We start from the raw sequence: 11,245 nt of genomic DNA, 5'->3' as shown, positions 1-11,245 counted from the left end.
TATTCAGTAGTTGTCGTTTGTTTATGTATTACATATTTGTTTTTCGTTCATTTTTGTTTTTATATAAATAAGGCTGTGGACAGTTGTCTCATTGTCTTTCATACACATCTTCTTTTTTGTTAGTTTCACATGGATGATTTTGTAATTCTAACTTGTATTTGTTTGTGCCGTGGTAACAAAAAAGCACATTGAGGTGTTACAGCTTATATTTTGTTATCAACAGAACAAAAACATCCCGAATCAATATTTAGGAAGTATCTATTAGTTTCAATTGATTGCAAGGATGATATAAAAGAACTTCAAAACAATTCAAATTACAAATATGCATATTTATTTTGAATCCAGGCCGCTCGGTAAACTATGCATAATCCAAATTATGTATAAACAAACGTTTAGATACATGATAAAAATGTTTGCAACATTTTCTTTAAAGCAATTTCTTGGTTATTGTTCATTGCTTATAAAGGACAAAGTTCAGAAATCTAGATAAAAAGAGGAATAAAAGATACCATAGGGAGAGTCAAATTTATAGATTGAAAATCAAAGAGCAACACCATGGCTAAAAAAAAAAGACAATCATACAAATATTAGTACAGAAGACAAAACATAGAAAACTAAAGACTAAGTAACACGAACCCCAGCAAAAACCGAGAGTGATCGCAGGTGCTCTGGAAGTTTAAGCAGATCCTGCTCCACAAGTGACATCCGTCGCGTCGATTATGTTATTATAAATCCGGTAGATAGTCTAATTCGTTAGACCACGATATTGTAATAACGACATTAGGATCATATCCAATATCTTCTGTGAAACCGTGATTCCATAAAGGTCAACTAATTCGTTATGGCGTCCGTAAAATTTACAAAGCGATGATTTCAACTACACTATTTGGAACTATCAATTTAATAGCTTCTTTGTGATAAGCCATTCTCTATCAAGAAAATTATTATAGGAAATACAAGCCCCTGCATATCGTATCAAAGAGAAGATATATACTCCGTATGCAGGTGCTACTGGAATGTTGCTACATAGAAAGGGAAAGTTCACCATTCCGAAGCTGAAATTATCTCTTTTGTCGTAAAGTTTTGTTTTCAACCTCATTGTCAATTTCTATATGTAAGCATATGATATGAGGCAGACTCAACAGTATCTGCAGTATCCTTTAATGTGTAATTCGATGGGATAGATTTGTTCAACAAAGTCACCATATCTTGTATTATTTAGTGAGAGTACATCATTTATATAGCGGAACGTAAAGTTAAAAGGTAGTGCTAAATTCTTACATTTCTACATACAAAAATCTTGTAAAAAGTCAGCCTCATAATAATCGGCAAGAATAGGGAAACAATTGGTTCCGATTGGAATTCCGGCTGTCTGTTGAAAAACGCGTCCTCCAAACGTAACCAATATGTTTCCAACCATGAAATCAAGAATCTTGAAAATGTTAGTTTCAGAGCGTTTTTTTTTATTTGAATCAGAGAGAGTCTTTACAAAGTTTGATGTATCCCTCCTTAATTAAGACAAGATACTTATATATATGTAAACCATTCTTCTTAATGAAACAAATTAAAACCAACTGTTTCAATTTGTCTGAATTCGCATAGCTATTAGACGTGTTAAGGTACTTTGCTACCCAAATTCATGTATTTAGTGTTTATGTTTTAGTTTTAATTCTCTTCGGGTTTTGTCAATTGTCTTTTCGGCTATATTCATGTACTATGGCAGTGAAAATTAATCACCGCCTTCAATTATTAATGTGTAGAATTTTGTCGGGTTATGTAATGTATCCAGTTGTTTTATGTAATTAGTTGATATTTTAGTTTTATCATGTTTATCATTATATATTATTGAGAATGGAAATGGGGGATATGTCAAAGAGACAACAACCCGACAATAGAAACAAAAACACAGCAGAAGGTCACCAACAGGTCTTCAATGTAGCGAGAAATTCCCGCACCCGATAGCGTCCTTCAGCTGGCCTCTAAACAAATAATATAGTTCAGTGATAAATACTAATTTCCAAATTGTACACAAGAAACTACAATAAACTAATACAAGACTTACAAAGGCTAGAGGCTCCTGACTTGAGACAGGCGCAAAAATGCGGCGGGGTCTAAAATGTTTGTGAGATCTCAACCCTCCCCCTATACATCTAGCCAATGTAGAAAAGTAAACGAATAACAATACGCACATTACAATTCAGTTCAAGAGAAGTCCGAGTCTAATGTCAGAAGATGTAACCAAAGAAAATAAACAAAATGACAATAATACACAACTAACCACAGACTACTAGTAATTTACTGACATGCCAGCTCCGGACTTCAATTAAACTGACTGAAAGATTATAATTTCATCATATGAACATCAGGCACAATCCTTCCCGTTAGTTCAAAGTATTGTCGACTATTATATCATTTGTTCGAGGGGTTATTATGAATGTTCTTGCGTGTGTGTTGTATTTCTGTCGCGTATTGTTTTATTTATAATTTTCAAAAGAGGGACGAAAGATACTAAAGGGACAGTCAAACTCATAAATCTAAAAATAAACTGACAACGCCATGGCTAAAAATGAAAAAGACACACAGACAAACAATGGTATACATGACACAACATAGAAAACAAAAGAATAAACAACACGAACCCAGCATTGTCTTAACGCGGGATGTTTTCTTTCAATTACATTTTGGTGTTCCTGTTGTTCCCTTGTTTTCTTTTGATCATGTTGATAGCTGATTAATGTGTATTCTTCGGTTTTTGCTTGTAACAAAGATTTTTTTTATTCCAATTTGTTTATGACTTTTGGTCACCGGTAAACTACTGTTTCCTTTATATTTCGACAAATTTTTAACTAAACATTTTTATATTATGAATATGGTTTTATCTGGCGATAAACATGAATCCAAAGCAGATATGAAGTAAGATATGAGGGACATACCAACAAGACAAACGACACACTTAACCTTCATGTTAAATGTTTTGCCGAAATCCTGCATATTCGTGGATAATTGATATCGTTTTTTGCCAATCTCTGTATACAGAAAGTATGATATTTGTTAAATTGAACTCGTGGTAGACCTGTACCAACGAAACCAACGAAAATTGGTATCAAAAGAATAATAATGAATCCACGGTAGTACTTGACGAGGATAGACTGGAGGTGTGATGAGATGATTGAAGCTGTAAATTTTCTCCTTGATAGTAATTATGTTCATTTCGACAACAAAGTTTATCGACATGTCGTTTTCCAACTAGTAGCGCCCCTTCAATAGCAGACTGTTTTTGTACTGTTATGAATCACAGTGTATGATCAAACTCAGGCCGTGTTCACACCAAACGCCGTGTAGAGTAAACATGTTTACAATTAGTTTAGTGTAGTGTACACTGGTTTCACATTACATTTGTTCACATCTATACACTTTGTTTAGCTACCTGTACATAAGATTTGTTCCCACTTGAAAACTATATGTCATTTAAATGTTCATTACGTAGAACTGAATTCAAAAGTTTTTGGAAATTTTTTCTAGTCGTTAGGGAACAACCATTTGACTTCAAAAGGGGGTGGGGGATGGAAATGGAAATATTCCGATCCCCAATTTGATAAAAAAAAAATCACCATACAGATGATAAAAAGAATTATTCTGAATCAAGAGTTTCCCCATACATTATAGTGTTAAATATTGAAAAAAAAGTATTTGACCACCAGCATCGAAAAAAAAAAGAAATGAAAACGTACGCGCGAAAAAAAATCTGACTCAGATTAAAAAATAACCCTCCCCCTTTTTTAAGTTAAGCGGTTGCTACTTTATGAAAGTCATTTTTATAATTTGCAGTAGTTTGATTATACTAGAGATGTCTCGATATAACGCATTAGAAAACGTTAGCTGCAACAGCGTGCTTACAGACGAAAAAAAGGATTGAGATATTAGGGATCACCACATTTTTATCTTTTCTGTTCGTTTCAAATGGTATTTCTTCTGCAAGGAGTATTTGGTAAAGGAAAAGGGTAACGTTTTTTTTTTTAATTTATTTTACGTGTTATTTAACGGATCTGAGATACTAGACAAACATATCATTTACCTCACACTATTTTTAGTCGTGCATTTATGCGTGAATCGCTTTTTGAGTAAAGACCAGTGGCGAATATTTCTGTGTACGTCAAGTCGATTCGGGAAGACATTTTCAAATGAATTAGGCAGCAACTATTTACTTCATTTTTGTAGAGGGGGAGCGTGAGCTATTGATTTTTTTCAGGAAAAATTTTGGTGACAAGTCGAAATCAATTTTAGCATTATACATGTATATAGTGGCAGCTGAGGGTGAAACAAAAATAATTTTTTTCAGGGCCAAAAACTGGAAACATTTTTTGTTTCCAAAACAAAATCCATAGCTCAACACCCCACCCCCTTGCCTTTATGTTTTATACTCAACTATAATAACCCCCCCCCCCCCCCCCGAAAATCATTTGGTTGCTGTCTTATGGGTTCGGCAATGATGCTGCTTTGAGTCTTGATTAGGGGTTAATAAACTACGTTAAAATAAATTAACCAAAAAAAATCTGTAAAATTTAGACAACTAATAATTATCAAAAATATCCTTAAACACGATAAAACTAATGTCCTAAATGCCTAGTTTTGAGTACACTTAACTTACACAAGGCCTACATTTGCCGTGTTCACATTGACCTAAATTCGGTGTTGTGTTAGTGTAACTCACACGTTAACTAAACACAATTGCGTTCCCATTGATAACACTCAATGTTTACATGTAGTTTAAATCATGTTTTGCCTACACACAGTCGATAGTCAATGTAGGCCTTGTGTAGGTTAAGTGTACACAAAACTAGGCATTTAGGACATAAGTTTTATCGTGTATATATTTAAGGAGCAAACTTTTTTTGAGTAAAATTGATATTTTTGATAATTATTTAGTTGTCTAAATTTTACAGATTTTTTTTTGGTTGAAAAAAAATAACGTACTTTATTAACCCCTAATCAAGACTCAAAGCAGCATCATTGTCGAACTCATAAGGCAGCAACCAATTGATTTTCGGGGGGGGAGGGGGGGGGCTATTATAGTCGAGTATAAAACATAAAGGCAAGGGGGTGGGGAAGTGAGCTATGGATTTTGTTTTGGAAACAAAAAACGTTTCCAGTTTTTGGCCCTGAAAAAAAATTTGTTTGTTTCACCCTCAGCTGTCATTATATATAATGCTAAAATTGATTTCGACTTGTAACCAAAATTTATCCTGAAAAAAAATCAATAGCTCACGCCCCCCAACCCCCCCTCCCCCCCCCCCGACCCCTCCACAAAAAATGAAGTAAATGGTTGCTGCCTAGTTCATTTGAAAAGGTCTTCCCGAATCGACTTGACGTACACAGAAATATTCGCCACTGGTCTTTACTCAAATAACGATTTACGCATAAATGCATGACTAATAAAAGTGTAATGAAAATGATATGTGTGTCTAGTATCTCAGTTCCGTCAAATAACACGTAAAATAAATAAAAAAAAACGTTACCCTATTCCTTTACCAAATACTCCTTGGAGAAGAAGTACCATTTGAAACGAAAAGAAAAGATAAAAATGTAGTGATCCCTAATACCTCAAGCCTTTTTTTTTCGGCTGTAAGCACGCTGTTGCAGCTAACGTTTTCTAACGCGTTATCGAAACATCTCTAGTATATTCAAACTACTGCAAATTATAAAAATGGCTTTCATAAAGTAGCAACCACTTAACTTAAAAAAGGGGAGGGTTGTTTTTTTTTTTATCTGAGTCAGATTATTTTCGCGCGTACGTTTTTATTCCTTTTTTTTCGATGCTGGTGATCAAATACTTTTTTTTCAATATTTAACACTATAATGTGTGGGGAAACTCTTGATTCAGAATAATCTGTATGACCCATTTTTTTTTATCAAATTGGGGATCGGAATCTTTCAAATGGTTGTTCCCTTACCGCTGGAAAATTTTCCAAAAATTTTGAATTCAGTTCTACGTAATGAACATTTAAATGACATATAGTTTACAAGTGGGAACCAATCTTATGTACAGGTAGCTAAACAGGGTGTATAGATGTGAACAAAGGTAATGTGAAACCAGTGTACACTACACTAAACTAATTGTAAACATGTTTACTCTACACGGCGTTTGGTGTGAACACGGCCATTGACTATCGACTGTGTGTAGGTAAAACATGATTTAAACTACATGTAAACATTGAGTTTTATCAATGGGAACGCAATTGTGTTAAGTTTACGTGTGAGTTACACTAACACAACACCGAATTTAAGTCAATGTGAACACGGCCTCAGTTAAGATTTGTATAAAATGCATTTAATTGATAAATTCAACAATTCTTACCGGTACTTTGATGACATTTCTTTGCTAAATAATTAGGGATTTTCTAAATAAGTATACTGCCGAAATTTACCGAAAGGAACTTACTTTGAATAAACCAAAATTAAACGATAATGACTACCTTTTTCTTAAAATTAGATATTTCGGTTTACCTCGGAGAAACTCTTCGCTTATATTTAAGACAAAAGGTACCATTTTCGTTCCCTATTGTGAAGGACTATTTACGAAACATAAAATCGAAAGGCAGTATACGTAGTTGTTATAGTACGTGATGAATAATGGTACAGTACAAGGTCATGTAGCAAATATCGGAATGGATTTAGACAAAATTGTGTTATGTATCAATTAACCTGCCTAATGAAAGCTAATTACTGTACTGGTAATAAACTTTAGCACCTGATGGTTGCCAATTGAGCTAGAATGGTTTGAGATAATAAAACAACGGTTTAATATGTTTATAAGCTGTTTATACAGTAATATTTATGTTGACAATTAATGAATTTCCAAAGCATAAGTAGTTTTGTGAGAAAAAAAACATAACATCTGACAAAGGGATGTTAATCATGCTAATAGTTGTTTGATACATACACGAAGTTAAACCCGTGAATATAATTATTTTTAATGTAATTGCAACATGAAACCTTACAGTCGCTTGTTATAATATATTTGATACCTTCTTTTCATAGTGACAGACCTGTAAGGATTTACTGTATACCATGACACTACTTCCTATAATACATCCATAATTTCTTCCGAATGTATACGTTTTCTAATGCTGCAAATGCAAAACTCTAAATAACCTTAATTATTAATTAAGGAATGACTGTAATATTTTTCTGTCTATGAAGATATCACAGCGGGTTATATTAAACAGTGTGCGCGACATTTTATATGTTATTTCGAATAGACAGAAAATATTATAACAGTCATTTCTTATAATTTAATTCAAAATTCCCATTTCATGACTAAATTATGTCTATGGGCTCATAACGTCAGCCAATCAGAATACGCGTTACATCTCAAATTAAACAATAACCTTGTATATTCTGTTAGTTACCCCCATAAACCATTCATACATTGGAGTTTACTTTCCAGATACAATTACACATATATTCCTATGAGTCCTCATTATCGCGTTGGTTAATCTCTTTAGTGTGAGATGGAGATCTTTTATAGGGACTTCCGACATAAGAAAACAAACAATATCCTACTTTTCTTAAGCTTCTCATAGAACTATAAAGATGGTGTGAAAATAATTATTCTTAAATTTCCAGTGTTTATTTTGGACAAATGATGATTAAAACAAGAGTTACATTGACCGTAGTATTTCCCAGTCTAATACTTTTATTATTAATCTCCAATACGATGAAAGATGTATATATTGTTTATTATTTTTATTGTCAAATTTTGGATTGTCTTACTTTTTGAAATTGCTTTTGCTGTTGGCCTCGAAATCCTTTGAAACGAATATATCGGGATTTTTTTCGATCAACAAATTGCATTGTTCTGGGAAATGATATGAATGTAAGGGTGATGTTTAATATCAATATGCCCAACATCCAGTAACACTCATTGTATGTACATGCATGTTATGGACGAAACTTTCTTTATAACTACTTCATAGTCATGTACATGGGCGACACAAAACTTTAACTACCATTTAAAATTGTATGTGTAAGATAGGTGCTCTCTTTAGACTTTAGAATAATACCTGTCAAATAAAAATCTAAATAGAATAGAGGACAGAACGCCAGCGAAACAGTTACAATATCATAATGCCAATCTTGATCATAAGTTCTCACCCATCACGTATGACCTTCTGTCTGTTCAAAAAAAATTGTGAATTTAATATGAAACATTGGTTCTTTTCTATGATACATCAATCAAACAGGAAACACAACAAAAGCCATTCAATGTGAAATACATAGTTTTAGAAATGACCATATACTCTCTATGCCTAGCATTTAATCATCTAAAGATGGGTAAAAAAAATAACCAAAGACAATTATTGATCTTCATAAATTCTCGACGGAAAACAGTTTGAATAAAGGTATTTCAATTGTTGTGACATTTAACGCTTCACTGAAATTGAAAGAAGTATACACCTGTGTAAATTAGACCTACATATTTATATCAATTAACAAAGAAATATGTCCTTATACTAAACAAAGTTTGTGTTCTATTTTTATCGTTCATGTAACTATTGGCTTTCTTTCAAAATACATTTAGTATATTTAATATTAGACTTCCAAATTCTGATATGAGGACAGGACACAAACGGTAGGTATCTTCATATTTTCTTAAGTTACGATTTTACTATTTATGTTGAAGTTTTTAGAAAGTTCAAGGTTTCACAATCATGTAATATACATCGTTAAGACAGACATACAACAGAGCAATGTAATGTGTATAAGACTTTTTAATTATAAAAAATGTAACGAACGGTGTTTATGAAGTATTAATATCTACCTACTACTAGTACGACTTACCTATTTTAATCTTTGAACAAAACTAACTAATGCATTGCCTTGTATTGTGCAGAGAAGATTATGTATTTCTATCGTGTATTTGACAAATATTTTGTCCCCAGTTATTACAGACCGAAACTTTATAGTCTAATATCCCTTGATTCCCAACCTTCTAATATCAAATAGACGAACCCTAATCAAAATAAATTAACTATGGTTTATTGTCCTGGACGAAAAAATATATTTTATTTACACAAAAAGAACAAGTATCAAAGCACCATGATTAATAAGGACCAATGTGAAAAAGAAACTACAAATATTCGGTTTAAAAATGATAAAAAATATATAAAATAAAAGCACGCGTTTAATTTGCTATTTGGTCTAAAAGAGAGATCTAGACGAAAGATACCAGAGGGACAGCCAAATCATAAATCTAAAATAAACTGACAACACCTGGCAAAATATGAAAGAAGACAAACAAACATGACTTGACATAGAAAACTAAAAGAATAAGCAACACGAACCCCACCAAAAACTAGGGGTTATCTCAGGTGCTCCGGAAGGGTAAGCAGATCCTGCTCCACATAGGTAAACAAGGGTCATACATACGAGTGATTTAAAGAACCAATCGGTAAGTTTGTACTGTTATTATCTTTTTTAATTAATTAATAGTAAAGGTCATGACTATACTATTTGGATAACCTTTCATGATGATATACCGTATTTGTCTATTTAGATTTCTTTCACTTCGGTATTGATTAGAGTGGCAATGGCAATGGTACAGAATTCCAACACTATTTCTGTTTTATTTTTGACATGCCTTGGAACAAAAGACATCGAATGGACAAGGAACTTTGTTCATCGTCTTCGACTAGATGGTTTCCATAATATTTTTTCTACAACCGATTTTCAATTTATAGGGGTCAATTATTTTGAAGAACTCAAAAGCATTATTAGAAAAGTTCAAAAAATTCTAGTGGTAATTTCAAAAACATCATCTCGTAACCCTGGCTATATACATACAATAAGCTGTACCATGACACAAATATTGAATGAACAATGTATGTGTGATGTCGTTCCATTGTTACTTGACGAAGATGTCGATATGCCATTTTTACTTCAATGCTACGTTCCTTTCCTTCTATACGCGGAGGATATTTCAAAACTAGTACAGTGTTTGTTTGTTGTTTCCGAGGAACAAGCTCTAACGGAGTATGTGAGATTGATTATTGGATTGTCTGTTCAAGAAAACCAATTACGCCGATTGAACAGGTTAGCGCTGCCTTCTAGCACTTCTGACCAAATTAAAACCTTGGCACTGTCTACAATGCAACACTGGGGTGTTACACTAAATGGCAATTGCATAACTGTGAATATGAAAGAGTTACAAACCGTTTCTGCTTATCATAGAATTTGTCTAAATGATTTATTTAGACATTTCCATTCCGATGATAAAATAAGAATTATTCGACTAACTGGAGTGAAGAAATTCAGCTTTCAGACTTTGTTTGAAAACGGGCAAGTATACAATGATTTAATAACAATTTACAGAAGTATTTTTACGGCGATAACTAACGACAAACGCTATCGTTATTGGTACCAATATCGTCGAAATGGACTAGCTCCTGCTGATGGTGCAGAACTAGCATATAAACCTGTGAATGACGGAATTGCTGTATTTAACGAAGGGAAGCCGCACTCGCCACAATTTAAAACATACACGTCTAGATTACAATCCCTCGAACTGTTCCCAATTCAAAGCCAAAAAATAAGAGAGCTAATAGCAGAGAGCGGATTTTTCAGTCTCAAGAATTTGGACTATGTACAGTGCTTTCATTGTGGTATATGCCTTCGAACCTGGAATATCGCTTCAACAGAGCACAGTTTTTATTTTGAAAATTGTGCCTTACGTGAAAAGAAATTAGAAATATCTGAAAAAATAAGTTCGAAAGAAATCAGAGATGAGATGATGGGGGCTTCATTTGATGATATTTTTGCACGAATATTTACATACACACTTTTACCGAGTCCAAGCGAATATAGTGTACACCATTTGATGCAGTTTGCTCAAGCTGGCTTCTACTATTTAGGCACGAAAGAAGATACATTGTGCTACTCGTGTTATCTTGGTCTAACAAAAATTAAAGAACACCATAATCCTTGGGAGGTTCATTACAGGTTTTCACCGAATTGTAAACATCTGAAAGCATTAGACGAAGATACTATTAGACACTTTGAAGAACAAAGGCAAACGTGTAAAAATTCAAGCGATTTTGTTCAATACTTAGAAATTGAACTAATGCTCCACAAATAAGTTGTTATTTCAATTCTCGTGTAAGCAATCACAATTTAAGGAAGGACACAATAAAAAAGCTATACAATTACAAACGTACAAAAACATTAAAAGAATAAACCTATACAACCA

Source organism: Mytilus trossulus, chromosome 14, assembly GCF_036588685.1.
Source record: "Mytilus trossulus isolate FHL-02 chromosome 14, PNRI_Mtr1.1.1.hap1, whole genome shotgun sequence".
Lineage (NCBI taxonomy): Eukaryota > Metazoa > Mollusca > Bivalvia > Mytilida > Mytilidae > Mytilus > Mytilus trossulus.
The sequence above is the reverse complement of the archived record's forward strand: the minus strand, read 5'-3'. Positions refer to the sequence as shown.